We start from the raw sequence: 15,812 nt of genomic DNA, 5'->3' as shown, positions 1-15,812 counted from the left end.
GTGGGTCACAAAGTAAATGCATACATGGTTTTGTTAGACATGACCAAACTTCTCTCCATTAATGCTTAACCATTTCCTGTTCCCTCCAGCCACATACAAGAGTGCTTGGCTCCCCGTGGCCTCACGAACAGACTGTTGTCAAGCTTTTGCCTATCAGACAGAAGAGATGCCATGTTGGAATGTAGATTTTACTATTACTGAGGGATGATGAGGCCAAGAGATCAGGAGACCACTAGCGCTGGGAAGGTAGTGTTACTCACAGTTCCCAAGAGGAAGGGGACATGGTGTGCCACCTGGGGCCACACAGGTCGGTCAGGAGGCAGAGGCAGTGAGACGGAAGTGTAGACAAGAGCCTTTATTTCAATGGGAAGAATGGCTAAGCAGGTTTAGGACTGGCTGGTCTGAATGAACGTTTCACTGGGCTCCGGGGTATAGAGGCAGCCTAATCGTCTGGTACCCAGCCCTGGGTTGTTAGGGCAAGTGGAGAATGGCCCAGAGCGTGGGAGCTTTATACCCTGCCATATTTGCATTCTTTTGTTGTTTTGGCTTTATCATTTAGCCAAATGGCCTTTTTCATTGTTGAGAGAGAATTCTTCACGCGCCTCTGGCCTGAAGTTAGCACAGCATAGGCATTGGCTGTCTTTGTCTGGACTTTTTCAAGGACATTTCTGGAGTGAACAATCTCGGAAGTTAGAGATAGTGTCTCTCTCCAGAGCCAAGGGCAGGTTTCTTTACTGTCAGTGTAACAAAAATAATGACTCCTTCTGGGTCAGGCAAGCTTACTGACCATTGTAAAAGATTCTAGTTCCCTGAGGTCAGGGTCCTCCTTTGCAAGCTGTTTGTTTGTTTGTTTGTTTGTTTTTTAATTAAATTTTTTTTTAATGTTTATTTTTGAGAGAGAGACAGAGCATGAGTGGTGAAGGGGCAGAGAGACAGGGAGACACAGAATCTGAAGCCGGCTCCAAGCTCTGAGCTGGCAGCCCAGAGCCTGACGTGGGTCTCGAACCCACGAACTGCGAGATCACGACCTGAGCCGGAGTCGGATGCTTAACCGACTGAGCCACCCAGGCGCCCCACAAGCTGTTTTATTATGATGATTTTTTAAAATTATTTGTGTATCTTACTTTGAAAAAAAAAAAAGAAAAAAGACTTTTAATGGCTTTGAGGAAGGTATTGAGATACCAAAGACCCTGCACCCCCAGGCCGCACCTTCCCTCAGCTGTTTAGTTTCGTCTCCTTGGGGAGAAGGGACATTACTGTGGCCAAACATGTTTTCTTTGGTCTTAGAAGCTGCGAGAAGGCTCCCTAGAGAAAGGTGCTGACTTTGCAGCAGACATACATGTGGGGCTGTTAACCACCCTGTATAGCGCTCCCAACCACGAGGGTGGGTAGAAGAGTCCGAGGCTGCTGCAGGACAAGGGAACAAGGGCCAGTCTGAGAGCGTTACTCATTGGGGTGGCGGGACTGCCTATCATGGTGTCGCCACAGGACAATGTTGAAGCGGGTAAGAGCGTGTGAGGCCATCTGCGGGCTTCTCCCCGTGGCCTTGTCCCGGCTTCATTTCTCCTGGACTGTGGGTGTCTCCCTCACCCCAGGAGGTTCAGGCAGGCAGCCGGAAGAGCTGGGGGTGGGGAGGGTCCTGGCACCTGTCCAGCCCACCTGCTGCTTTGAACCCTGGGACTCCCCCTGCCTGACTTTCCTCTGCATCTGTGTGCTTGTTGGCTGCTACGGTATTTGTTGTTTTTTATCTACAAAGTAACATAAAGTTCCTGGTTAAAAAAGAGAAAAGTCAAAACCTCAAAAGCTTGGAAAGTAGAAAATTCAGTTCTCCAGGGCACCTCCCAAGAATCCCCAGGGTTCCCACGAAGGCAGGGGCCCTGAGGTGTGCCCAGCCCGTGGGACGGACCGGTGTCTGGGACCCTGGGGTGCCCAATGTTTATTGAATAAAGAAAGGAATCATGAACGAATGAGCAGTTTGGGAAGCATTTTCCAGTATTTTCTCTATGTGCCTACCAGCCTAAACATAGAAAAAATATGGGGTCATGGTATAAATGCGGTTCTGAATGCTTGAAAAAAATTGAACAATTCCTTGCGGGGACTTGTCCCTGTTACTTTATACCAGGGTTTCTCAAGTGTGGCACTATTGGTGTTCAGGGTTGGGTCAGGACTCGTTGGGGGCAGTCCTGTGCACCACAGGATGGACAGCATCCCTGGCCTCCGCCCACCAAGATGCCAGTACCACACTCTCCACCGAACAATAATACAGGTTTCTAGGTGTTATCGAATGCCCCCTGGGGGGCAAGATCGCCCCCCACTGGAGAAACCATAGATTTACAGACCTTCTCTTCTTGGCTCTCAGAGTATTCCAAGAGTGTGGCTGTGGGATCTTTAAGCTCATTTGTCAACGATGCCGAGTTGTTTTCGGTCCCTTGCAAGGGGCCCACCGGAGCACTTGTGTGTTTCCACAGGACACTTTCCAGAAGTGGGACACCGCTGAGCTGAAGCCGGGGCGCCCTCGCATGCCTCTGTGTCCCCAGCGAAGAGGCATGACAGGGCCCGCCTCACTGCGGGCTCCGTGGCGATGGGAATTCACCTCTCCAATCGCTGCCAATTCGATGCGGTTTATGGGCAGTGGCATTTCTTATTTTGTTCTCTTGTAGAACTGTATTGATCGTTCCTTCCAAGAAAATGTGAAGTAAGAGCAGTGATCACCAGGAGCCCCCCCCCTTTGGGCTCCGACTTGAGTGGTGTACTTGGAGAAACGCTCCTCCCAGAGATAGGTACGTGTGCATTTTCGATATTAACTTGCTTTTCAAGCGCTCCGCAATGGGGTCTTAACATCCTCTCTGAACAGAAGGTTGTTGATGAGAGAGCATTAAAGTTTCTAAGCGGTCGGACGATTTTATTTCTACTTTGATTATTTATTCCTAATGTGTTCAGTTGTGGTGATGAAATATAGGGCTGGTCTGTACTGTTTCTTTGGGAATTTATTGAGATTTTCTTTGCAGCCTAAGTCAATTTTCATAAATGTTCATAAATATTACGTTACCTCTAGAACGTAAGTGACACCAGGGCGGAGACACCCCCCTCCCAAATCCCCCCACAACTGTGTCCCCAGGGCTTTGAATGATATCACACACAGTTGGTGCTCAATATCAATCTGTTGGATGAAGAGTGGATGAAGGGCACTGGCTGGCTCAGTCAGAAGAGAGGGCAACTCTTGATCTCAGGGTCGTGAGTTCAAGCCCCACGTTGGGTGTAGAGATTACTAAACCATAAATAAATAAGCTTATAAAAAAAAAAAGGAGTGGGTGGGTGGCCCTTGTAAAGATGTATTCATTGTTTGCAACATACAACTTCCAAGAAGGATGATTATTTTCTTCCTCTTTCAAATATCGGATCTGTTCAGGACTGAGAGACGCTTCCGTTTGTCTCCTTTCCCCTGCGTTTTCTACAGTTTCTGCTTTGTATACGTTTTTTAAACATCTTAAAATATAACTCACACACCGTAAAACTGGCCCACTTCACAGCGTACCATTCACGGGTTTTTAGTCCATTCCCAAGCTTGTGCAACCATCGCCTCTATCTTACTTCCGAACATTTTCCTCGCCACGAAAAGAAATCCGGCAACAGTCACCCCTCATCACCCCTCCCCCCAGCCCCTGGCAACCACGAACCACAGAACCACGTTCTGTCTCCACGGATGTGCCTGTGCCGGACATTTCTTTTAAATGGAGTCCTGCCACGTGGCCCTTAACGACGCAAAAGCGTCCCGATTTACCCACATCCTCGCTCGTACCTGGTAATACCCATCTTTTTTCATTTTGGTCATCCTAGTGGCTGTGAAATGCTGTATCTCTTCGTGGTTTTGCATTTCCCTAATGACTGATGACCCTGCGCATTGTTTCTTGTTCTTGGCCGTTGTATGCCTTTTTTTGGAGACCTCTCTACAAATCCTTTGCCCATTTGTAAATCGGGTTGGCTTTTCAGTGTTGGCGTCCTAAGAGATTTTTGCGTGTATGATGAATCCAAGTTGCGTACCCGACACGTGATTTGCAAATATTTTCTCCCATCCCGTGGGGTGGCGTTCACTTGTTGATGGACACGTTTTTCTGGTATGTTGCCTTTGCTCCCCTTAGCATTCGAAAGAGATCTGTTTCATCCCATGTGATTCTCTGAGTTGAATTCAGCTTTGCTCTTCGGGTCATAACCTTGGTTTCCTTTTGGTCTGCGTGCGCCCCGTGTCTCTGCGCATGTGGTCAGCCCTCAGTGAAGGTGGGTTTCCTCCCTCCTCTCTGTCCGCACAGAATGCCCCTCCCTAGAGCCACTGATGTCCAGACCCCACACAGCGACCAGCGCGTGGCCTGTCTCAGCGCCTCTCCCTACCCCCCACTCCCATTCAGGGCCCTGGGCGCGGTCTCCGCCACCCAGCTGCCATCCTCGTCACGTCCACCAGGGGCCGCCCCGCTCCTGCCTGAGTTCCCTGCCGGGACCTGCGCTTTAATTTACCTCGTCCCTCCCAGTCCTCCCATCTCCCAGCGACACCTTCGGGCTTAAAGCCCCAGAGCCGTTTTCCAGGTTAGGGGAGGAGCCCACTGCTGCAGCTGCCACGACTTAAAGCGTCCTGTGGGAAATCAGCCCAGTGCAGCCTGGCTCTTTCATTCCATGCCTCTGTGCCACAGTTATCTCACCTGCAGAATGGGAACGATTTCCCACCTCGCTCAAAAATAACACGTACGGCGTGTAGCAGGGTGGCTGGCACCCAGGAAGGGCTTAATGAAAGCAAGGCTTGGGGCACCTGGGTGGCTCAGTCGGTTAAGCGTCCGGCTTCGGCTCAGGTCAGGATCTCATGGTTCGTGAGTTGGAGCCCCGCATCGGGCTCTGTGCTGACAGCCTGGAGCCTGCTTTGGATGCTGGGTCTCCCCCGCTCTCTCTCTCTCTCTCCCCCTCTGCTCATGCTCTGTCTCTTAAAAATAAACGTTAAAAAAAAAATGAATTCTTAAAAAAAAAAAAAAGCAAGGTTTGATAGCAAGGTTTCAAAATTCTATGAACGTCTCCATGGGTCCCCGTAAAGGCCATAGGAAGATCTGTCCACCCTTTGTTCCCTCGGGCAATGACGTGGTGGGGTTCCTGGGGTGGGATACTTTTGCAACAGATAGAAACTTTGCAGTCAGATATGTGGGCGTTTTTGTTTTCCATAACTAACATTAATTCCCATCTCAGTGTTTCATGCTGCATGCCGTGGAAACATGTGCTTAAAGGATTCAGGATTGCCTCAGTTTCCCTTTCTCCCCAGGGTTCCAAGCAGTGCCATCAGTAGGAGAGGGCTTCTGACCTTGGTCACTCATTTGCTCCGCTGGCCTCTAGAACGATGGTCTTTGTCCCCATTGGCTATTAGTCGCAGGTGTCTTGTCCATGCTGCTTGCTGTCCACCCCGCTTGGTGGCCACAGCTGCCAGCATTCACCAAGAAGGCCCGCGGTCCATCCCGCCTCCTTTGTCCTTGTATCATGCAGACTCCCAGCATCTTCGGGCCCCAGAACCCTCTCGCAGCCACTTCTGTGGGAAACTTGGGGGAGGGGGCTGCCTCAGGCCTTCTCTGCGCAGGCAAGAGACATGTACTTGTCTGCGTGACCACATCTGCATTACATGTAAATACATGCAGGGTGTTCCGAGAGGGTGGCACCCCCACCCCCTCACCCAGGCAGCAGGCCTGTCTCTTCCCTGAGCTCTGTGGTGCCCTCCGATCCGGCCAGGAGAGTGGGATGGAGTAGCTGTGAGGAAAACGCTCTTGCAAGCTTACTGTGGTTCCCGAGGCAAGGACCTCAGCTTTGAAGCTCCAGGTTCAAGACCTAGCTCCTTTTGCCTCTCTCATTTCTTCCGGAACAGCCCCTGCCCTGGAGACCTCCTTGCTGCCATCTGCGTCCGGGGCAGGGTGGGATGATGTTCTCGATATTTCCAAATATCAGCCTGCCACACCTTTTACCCTGTTTTCTGGGTACTGTACGGGACTGACTCACGGCCCAGAGCACTCCAGGGGAGTTTTGTGCTCCTGGTAATGGGTCGGGTGGAGTCAAGGGTGACGGCGGAGGTTTTCTGAGGGTTGGCGCTCAGCCCCTTTTGGGAGGGTAGAAGAGTCAGAGTTCCTGCTTGCCACAACAGAAAACAACTCTAGTTAATGATAGCCCGAAAGGAATTTTCTGGAAGGATGATGGGTGGCCCATAGAATCACAGGATAGGCTGGAGAATCAGGGCATCATTTGGGCAGGAACCCAGAAGGCTGGGACGCAGAAGGACGAGTGAGAATGACCGCCACCCCCGTCCTGATGCCAGAGGAGTGACATCTCAGTGGTCCCAGCTTCCCCATGACCCTCAGTCAGTGCCAAAGTCCAAAGCGGGACGAGTCCAGGTTGAGTGCCCAAGTTCCCTCTGCAGTGTGATCTGGGAGAGGGAGTCTGGCCCCGCTGGGCTTCCGTAGGGGAACCCTGACTCCCGCCCCTCCGGGGATCCATGCCCCGCCCCCCACCATGGATATTTCGATGCTAAGCAACCAGAAACAACAAATGCCATACATCTCTCTTATAGCCCCAAATGTGCATTTGCCAAGAGGCAGTTTCAAACCTGCCTCATCTAGGCAGTCTGGTACCTGGAGCACTGTTTTGTTTATGCCACTCGGAATGCTTGCCAAATATGGTTAAATCATGTAAACAGACTGCGTGCTTCTAGATAATTCTCACACCGGCCTTCTTTCCATGGCTAGCCTAATAACCAGCGTTCATCGAACAAAGTCCCGAGCACTGAGCTGAGTGCTTTATGTCAATGATCTCGCTGGGTCTTGCCCTGAAAGTTGCTGCCATGTTTCCAAGGAGGAAACTGAGGCCGGATGGTTTAGTTGCGTTTCCAAATTCACACAGGTTTCCATGCAAAGAAGAGAGACTGGAATCCAGGCAGCCTCTACTCTGGAGCTTGGCTAGGAGGAGGCTTCCACTCTGTAATCCAGTGGAGACAGACAGACATCAAACCAGGAAGCATAGGGTTATGCACATCATTACAACAAGCACTGGAAAAGGAAAGAGCAGGGTGAAAGGAGGGAGTATACTAGAATAGCCCTGTGGGTCCCAGGAAGGTCTTCATGAAGTGCGTTCAAGCTGTGACCCCGTGGCAAGATTTGGCCAGGCAAAGAGCAAGGGGACAGATGCCACAGCAAGTGCCAAGGTCCTGAGGCAGGAAAGAATTGAATGTGTTTGCAGAATGACAAGAGGGCCGGTGCAGCTGGAAGGGAGAGAGCTGAGAACCTCTAGGCGGGACCTCGGGCCTGTTCCGGCAGGGTCTCTGGGCCGTCCTCAGCTCAGAACGCCTGCCTCATCCCGCAGTCTCACCCCACCTTCGGCCCCTCTGCAAATCCTCTAAGTTCAAAGCTGCCAGCACAGTTGGAATCGGACCTCTTCTCCCCGCCTGCACGGTGGCCACCCTGGTCTCCTTAGCGCAACATCCCCGGCCCCCTGGTTTCCCTGCTCTGGGTCACCTTGTGTCCGCCTTCCGGCAGCACCAAAGCAATCCTGTGACGCGTAAGTCAGACCACACAACTTGAGCTTCTCATCTCACTCTGAGGAACAGTCCGAGTCTTCCGAGAGTCTGCAAAGCCCCCCGTGGTCTGGCCCCTGTGACCTCCCCGCATCTGTCCTGTCCCCTTCCTCACTGGGCCGTAGCCCCGCTGGCCCTCTGCTCTCTCAAACACACCAGGAGAGCCCCTGCGTTGGGCCCTTTGCCCTGTCTGCTCCCTCAGCCCAGATGTCCTACCTCACACATCCCCGGGTCTCTCGTCATCCCGCAGGCTTGGCCGGGTGTGTCCTAGCGAAGCAGAGGGCGTGAGCAGAAGGCAGTGCCCAGCCCTCTGCTGCGTCTTGTCCGCTAACATCCTACTGGCCGGAGTGCCACACAGCGGAGCCCGAGGCCAAGGGAGTGGGCACTAGGAGCACAGATGGCACGTCGTGAGGAGGCAGCGAGGGACGGCAGTTAGGGGTGGGGACTCTTGCACACTTGACCTGAGCTCCCAACCCCGCCCCTCCCTCCGGTGCACAGGGACTTCCGGGATCTCTCTCCTTCAGTCACTGTTCTGTTCTTAACTAACAGATGTCTGTTGAGCATTTGCAACTGGGGACACAGCAGCACACAAAGTCCCTGCCTTTTGGCAGCTTATACTTTAGAGGTTCATGACACAAAACAAATGGAGAAACAAAGTCCGGGAAGTGCACTGTGAAGTCCGGGACATGCTATGAAGAAACGGGAAGCAGGGATGGGCTCTACTGTAGACGGAGCAGCCAGAGAAGCCCTTGCTGATGAGATGTTTGGGCCGACACTTTACTGAAGTGAGAGGGCGAGCTGCATGGATATGTGGCGTAGAAGGTTCCAAGCCAGGGCAACAGCAGGTGCAAAGGCACTGGGGCAGCAGGTGCTTGATGCACTTGGTGTGCTTGTCGAACAGCGGGAAGCCCGGGCAGCTGGAACAGCATGAAGCAGAGAGAGGAAGGAAGGAGGAGTATGGAGATAGCTGGGACGGGCCATGCAGGGCTTTGTGGGTCTGGCGAGCACTTTGGATTCCACTCCAGGTGTGAAGGGAGCTGTTAGGGGGTGGCCGGTAGGGGGGGTGAGGCCATCTCAATTCCACCTCCAGAAGGCCACCCCTTCAGGGAGGTGGGGAGCCCTGTTCGGGGATTGTTGCAGTCGTCATGGGGGTGGTGGCGGTGATGGGCGCCATGTCAGGTGGTCAGAGTCAGAATATACATGGAAGACAGAGTCAGAATATACAGAGTCAGAATATACTTGGGTCACATTGGAGGAAAGGGAAGCAAGAGTCAAGAATGGTTGACATTTTGGTCTGAACAGATGGGTCAATGGGGTTGCTATTGCTTGGATGGGAGCCAGGAAGGGGCTCCATTTGGGAAATGAAAATTCCCTGGGAGCAGAGAGTCATTGGAAATGCAGTGACAGAGGCAGGTGTGGAGGCTTGTGGAACCCCACGTTCCATGGGGGAAGCAAGAGGCCATCAGAGTGTCACTCCACCCATCCATCCATCCATCCATCCACTCCCTCATTAGCAAAGCTTTGTTGAGCACCAAGGATAAACCAGACACGTTCTTGGTTGCTGGGGAAGTAGCAGGACAGAGAGATGACAGCATCACTCTGGTTCGGTACCTTACTTTCTAGTGGGGAGCCAGGTGAGGAATAAGCACACACATGCGCGAGGCAAGATGATTTCAGAGAAGGATGGGTGTCTCGAGGAAACCCTGGAGAGTGGCAGCGAGCGACCAGGGAAGCCACAATTAGATCAGATGATCATCCAGGCAGCCCTGAGGACCAACGCCAGATTCTCCAGGAAGACTCTGGCAAGTTCGGCTTCTTTTTGTCCCCCAAAGTGTCATGAGGAGGGGCCGGGGGAGGAGTGGACCCACAGTGACCCTCGAGGGTCTTTGGGAAGGACTTGGTCCTAGAGGAAGACTCTCTTGGGGAAGACTCTCTCTGTGAACACATCCTGGGTATCAGGCTGTGGGAACTAGGACTCTCTGATAGAACAGGTAGAAACGAGAGGCAAGGGGACAGAACCCGTGAAAGGTACATGACCGCATCCCCGCAGAGCAAACCAGCTCAGACCACGGCAAAATTCTTCTCTGAGCGTGCAACGGGGGCCGCTCCCCTTGCACTGGTTTGAGAGTTTCTGCTATGCAAAGAATTTTCTTTGTGCTTCCTGGAGGTTTATCCTGCCAAGAATGGGGGAGCGGAGCAACGGGTCTTTGAAGGCCCATAAACCAAAGTTCCCGCCTCAGTTCTGCCATTGCACACATGGGTGATCCCAGGTGACGGGTCTCTCTCCTTTGGGGTCGGCGCAAAGTTCAAGCAAGGGAGCGGTTTGGGCAGCCCAGACCATTGTGTGCACACGTCAGGGGTAGTTGGGGTCCTGGCTGCAAGTTGGGAGGCTAATACCAATGCCACAGCAGGGTACAGAGAAGAGGGGGGCAAACTTGGGAGGTGCAAGCTCCAAGATACGGGAAGAGTGTGTATCTGGTGCTGAGGGAATGGGAAGGTCATGGGCAATCCCGGGCTTTCCGGTTTGGGCCCTTCGGGGAATGATGAACTGTTAACCGAATTACAGACCACTGAAGGAGAAACAGATTTGGAGGGGAAAGGGTCAGAGTCTGTTGGAGGATGGTAAAGTGTGAGGAGTCGGGCATGTGGCTAGAAATATGGATCTGGAGTGTAGAAAGCGTGCTGAGTCAGAAGCCCCGGGACGTGGAGGGTGTTTCTGGCGGGGACTGGCCGGATGCTGACTCTCTCTTTCCCCTGCCTTCCAGGGGCCCCCTGAGAACACGCTTACCAGCCTCCCTTACAGTTGAGGGGCCGCGTGGCAGAGTTCTGGCCAATGGAACCAGAGTGAAACCTTGATGGCGCTTCCAGGCCTGGCCCGCGTACCCTCAGGTCCCCCCCTGCAAGGATTGGCCGACATTTCTGCAGAGGGCTGGGTAAGTAACTACTTTAGGCTTTGTGAGCCATACAATCTCGGCTGGGCTGAATCGACTCTGTCCCTGCAGCATGACAGTAGCCATGAGCCATATGTAAATGAATGGGTCTCGCTGTGTTCCAGAATCAGGCTAACCCCTGCTCTGCTCTTGTCTCTTTGTGTCTGGATTCTGATGTCCAGGTCTCCCTTAGAAGCTGTGTCCTGAACAGGGTACGGGTTCAATCTGCCCGAGTCACTGAAGGGCTGTAAGCAACAGAGGTCCCTAATCCCTCGCCCTCCTCCTTTCTGCTTTTTTTTTTTTTTTTTTTGAAGTAGGCTCCATGCCCAGCAAGGAGCCCAGTGAGGGGCTTGAATTCACAACCCTGAGGTCAAGACCTGAGCTGAGACCAAGAGTCGGATGCTTAATCGACAGAGCCACCCAGGTGCCCCCTGCCTTAAAAAAATTTGTTTTAATGTTCATTTTTGAAAGAGAGAGAGAGACTGAGTGTGAGCAGGGGAAGGGCAGAGAGAGAGAGGGAGACACAGAATCGGAAGCAGATTCCAGAATCTGAGCTGTCAGCACAGAGCCCAGCCCGGGGTTCGAACTCACGAGCCGTGAGATCATGACCTGAACTGAAGTCGGACGCTCAACCGACCGAGCCACCCAGGTACATCCCCTACCCACTGCCTTTTATTTATTTATTTATTTATTTATTTATTTATTTATTTATTTAAATTTACATCCAAGTTAGTTAGCATATAGTGCAACAGCGATTTACCCATTTAGCCCATCCCTCTTCCCACAACCCCTCCAGCAACCTTCTGTTTGTTCTCCATATTTAAGAGTCTCTTACGTGTTGTCCCCCTCCCTGTTTTTAAATTATTTTTGCTTCCCTTCCCTTGTGTTCATCTGTTCTGTGTCTTAAAAGTCCTCATATGAGTGAAGTCATATGATATTTGTCTTTCTCTGATTGACTAATTTCGCTTAGCATAATACCCTCCAGTTCCATCCACGTAGTTGCAAATGGCAAGATTTCATGCTGTTTGATTGCCGAGTAATTGTATATAAATATACCACATCTTCTTTATCCATGCATCCATCGATGGACATTTGGGCTCTTTCCATACTTTGGCTATTGTTGATAGTGCCCCACTGCCTTTTATACCAGTAAAAAAAAATACAGTGTGTTTAGCAAATGAAATTTGGGGGTGTATCTCTTATATGAGTTAGTGTTACTTTAAGACAGAAATTGGTACCAGGAGTCAGGTGCTACCATAATGAAAATCTAAAACGTGTGGCATTGGTTTGGAGTTGGGGTCTGGAAGGGTGGAGGCCCATCCTGTGCAGTGGCCCAAGGTAATCAGGACCGCTGTCCTCTGAGCCTGTCATTCTCAGATTGTCATAGTGAGCCTTGGATGTCACAGGCAGCGCTTAGCAAGCTATTAGAAGAGAAAAGATGAGCCCAGGCCAGAATCGGCTGATCTGCAAAGGAAAACTAAAACGAAATAGAAAGATTCCAGAAGTTTGGGGCCATGGTTGGGAAAGCTGACCACTTCTAGATGCCAAGCCGAAGGAAATCATATTGAACAAAGCTTTGTGCGGCGAAAGCCCGGCTAGCCTTGGCCTTGTGCAAGGGTCAGGGTAAGGGAGCGTCCTCCGTCCCATCCAGGGGCCTGAGAGTCTCGGGGTTGCCATTAGTACATTGACAGAGAATAGCCCGAGGCCAGGGAGCAGAAAAAAAAGTCAGTCAGGAGAATTGAGTCTCAAAATGAATCTTAAATGTGGTCCCTGGCACCTGACGCCGACAGGAAGCAAAGAGATGAGAAGCCTTTGCAGGTTCTGAGGGAGCGGCATTGTCCAGTGAGCCAGAAACCTGAACTTAAGTCTTTAACCCTTTGGGCCTTCAGACTACCTTCGGGCCTCACAACGTTTACCACGGGGAGCTGCAAAAGACGAGCACCTACCGGAGGAGGGCCCATTCCCCCACACCCGCCTCACATGTTCACATTTGAGAACATTGAGTGTTCTCAGCCATTAGCATGGACCATCTCTAAGTCTCTTGTGTCTCTTAGAAAAGAGTGTTTTATTGTATTCGATCTCCCACCACCACCTCTTCCTATATGAGAATTCCCGGGCTAAAAATTAAAGAACAGTGTTAGAAATAAAAGGGGCGCCTGGGTGGCTCAGGGGGTTAAGCGTCCGGCTTCCGCTCAGGTCGTGACCTCGCAGCTTGTGAGCTTGAGCCCCGCGTAGGGCTCTGTGCTGATGGCTCGGAGCCTGGAGCCCGCTTCGGATGCTCTGTTTCCCTCTCTCTCTGCCCCTCCCCCGCTCACGCTCTGTCTCTCTCTGTCTCAAAAATAAATAAACATTTTAAAAATAAAAAAAAAAAAAAAAGGCAAGAAAGGTCACTTCCAACGTGACCTCAGAGCAAAATGGCAGAAGCTCTGGAGGGTGGAGCCAGGAGTCAGAGAGAACAGGGCTCCCCCAGAACCTCCGGGGGCAGGAGTGTTCCCGCGTTCCGAGCCTGCGTATGTCCTCCGTCCTTCCCCTTCCCAATGGGATACTGTATCGTGGTTAACTCTGTCCGAGCCCTACTGTCCAACACTGTGTGTGTTTGGGCTGTGGGGGGAGGGAAGGGCACAGATAACTTGCTCTTTCAGTTCGTCGGTTTCCGGATGCCAGATGGCCAGGAAGTGCAGAGGACCCAGAGGGACAAAGAGCCGTGCCTCTCGTGGAGGTCCCAGAAGACGGCGAGGCCACGGGCCTCGGCTGTCCCTTTGGGGAGCGATGCGTGTGCTCCCCGTCGGAGAGGAAGCGGGGGCTGGTTCTTCCAGGACCAGACGGGCAGCTCGTGACGGGGACTAGCTGGCTGCCCGCCCACCGGAACCCGCCTGCTGCCTGTTGCACGTCAGGACCACGTCTCCTACTTTCCTCGTCTTTAGATGTGGCCGTTGGCCGTGGGCTGAATGTCTGCGTCCCACCCCCCAAGTTCGTATGTTGAGATCCTAGCCCCAATTGTGATGCTACCAGGAGGTAGGGGCTCTGGGAGGTGATGAGGTCATGAGGGGGGAGCCCTCGTGAATGGGATTGGCGCCCCGAGAGAGGGACCCCAGAGGGCCCCCTGCCCCTCTTGCCGCGCGAGGAGCCGTCCGTGAAGCAGGAAGCAGGTCCCACCGGACACCGAATCTTGATCTTAGACCTGCCAGTTTCCAGAACTGTGAGAGGAAATGTTTGTTGTTTGTAAGCCGCCCGGCCTGTGGTATTTTGTCGCGGCAGCCTGAAGGGACCAAGACAGGCGGAGTTCTGGCCAGTGGAAGTGACATTTGTGTCGATCATGAAAGCCCGCAAAACCTTCCACGTCGTTCTCCGCGTGCTCTCCAGGCTGCCGGACGCACATGCCCGAGGCCACTTGGAAACCATGTGCTAAAGATGGCGGGGGCTGTTCCCTTGATGACTTTGTGGGACACAGTGCCAGTTGGATTCTGCGGAGGAAAAAAGGCATCTCCCTTGTGAACCCTTGGGTTTCTGTGTCAGAGCGGCTATCACCCCCACTGGAATCCAGGGAAAACTATGGAAGCTGTGAGGCTCGCTCGGTCTGGAGAGAGGGGTGGGGGAGAAGGCAACCAGGCAGGACCCTGGGAACATCAGTGCTCTGAGGCTGGGCAAAGGGAGGTGGCCACAAGGTAGGCTGAGAAGTAAGCACGAGGAGACTGAGGGCGCTGGGCGGGGGGGCGGGGGGTGCCCGGAAGGAACCCTGTTAAAACTCTATTTTGTGGGACGCCTGGGTGACTCAGTGCTTTAAGCATCTGACTTCTGCTCAGGTCACGATCTTGCGGTTCACGGGTTCAAGCCCCGTGTCGAGCTCTGTGCGGACAGCTCAAGAGCCTGGAGCCTGCTTCAGACTCTGTGTCTCCCTCTCTGTCCCTCTCCACCTTGTGCTGTCTCTCTGTCCTTGCCCACCTTGTGCTGTCTCTCTCTCTGAAAAATAAATAAACATTAAAAAAAAAAAAAAAAGACTCTAGTTGGCAAATGAGCCCTGGGTCAGGCATAGTGAACAGGATGTCCCTGTGTGAGACCCTTTCCTCAAAGGATGTGGGAGACACAGCCCCACAATGGCACATGCTAAGTGCAACTCACAGCAAGATGCGGGGTCGGCGGGTGGGGGGAGCCCAGGAAAGGCGCTCAGCACCAAGTGGCCAGTGTGCTGGGGGCTTTGGACGCAGGGATTGACGCAGGGGTCTCGACTGCTGGGGTCGTGGGCCCCTCTGAGAACCAGAAAAAGGCTAAAGACTCTCTCCTCAGAGCAACGCGCGAGGCAGGCACCTGCTGTTTTATCGGCGGCCTCGGTGCTTTCTTGGAGTTCTGGAGGCCAGCCCAGGAGCCCAGGGAAAAGAACCTCGGCTAACCTTGATTAGCTACCTCCCCTAACCTGCAGGGATCTCAGCTTTACAAGGAGGGAACAGAGATGCGGGGCGGAGCTAGCTCAGGGCCACACAGCTAGAAATGGCAGCGCCCGGATTCGAAGGCAAGTGCGTGTGATTCTCCTCCTTCTCTTTCCACGACACCGTGGGGCTCTTCAGCTGTGCCCAGGCATTGGCACCGTGGAGACACCAAGGGATGGGGCCCAGGGAAGATGCAGGGAGGAGGAGATGTCTGGGCCTGGCAGGTGGAACAGACTCTGGGGGGCCTCCGGTGCTGGAGCAAACACAGGAGGGAGACCCAAGGCTGGGGGACGGGCACGGCCTTGCTCGGGGCTGGTGGACAGGGCTGAGCTCTGGCCTGCCTGAATCTGACGTGCATGCAGTGGGGCAACCCTGGGGGACAGACAGCAGGGCATCGGTGTGAGCTGTGAGCGGCTGGGACAGAGCCGGCACTGGGCCTGGGGAGGCAGGTGCCTGGTGTGAGACGACGCTGGCCCTGGCCGCCCTCCACCAGCTTCCTCCTCACCCTAAATGAGGAGGGGTCTGGGGACCTGGGCTCCCCAGACTCTCCGCCTGCCAGTTCCATTACTTGGCCTTTGCTCTTGGTGGCCTCACAAGAAGAATGACTAGGGACAGGAATGGACATGACAGAGGTTCCAAAACTCACTGTAGGCGATCAGAGCCATTTCCTCCAAATCTGCAGCCTCCCCCTTGCCCAGTTTGTTCCCAGGGCTCCTGGCCTAACGCTCCACAAACGTGGTGGCTTAAACCATAGAAATGTATCGTCTCATGTTCTGGAAGCCAGAGTCTCAGGTCAAGGCGTCGGCAGGGCCGAGCTCCCTCTGAATCCTGCCGGGGAACCTCCTGCCTTCTGCCGTCCTCGCTTCTGGACTTGCC

At 53.1% G+C, this 15,812-nt stretch overlaps 1 long non-coding RNA gene across 1 annotated transcript; it reads left to right on the top strand.

Moving 5' to 3' along the window:
- Positions 1-1,079: 1,079 nt before the first annotated feature.
- Positions 1,080-14,204, top strand: LOC123381968. The gene is made up of 3 exons (XR_006589655.1): positions 1,080-2,780; positions 10,348-10,515; positions 13,155-14,204. It is a non-coding gene; the product is annotated as an uncharacterized LOC123381968 (long non-coding RNA).
- The last annotated feature ends 1,608 nt before the right edge of the window (positions 14,205-15,812 follow it).

This window comes from Felis catus, chromosome E1, assembly GCF_018350175.1.
Source record: "Felis catus isolate Fca126 chromosome E1, F.catus_Fca126_mat1.0, whole genome shotgun sequence".
NCBI lineage: Eukaryota > Metazoa > Chordata > Mammalia > Carnivora > Felidae > Felis > Felis catus.
Note: the sequence above shows the minus strand (reverse complement) of the source record. Positions and strands in the feature narration are given on the sequence as shown.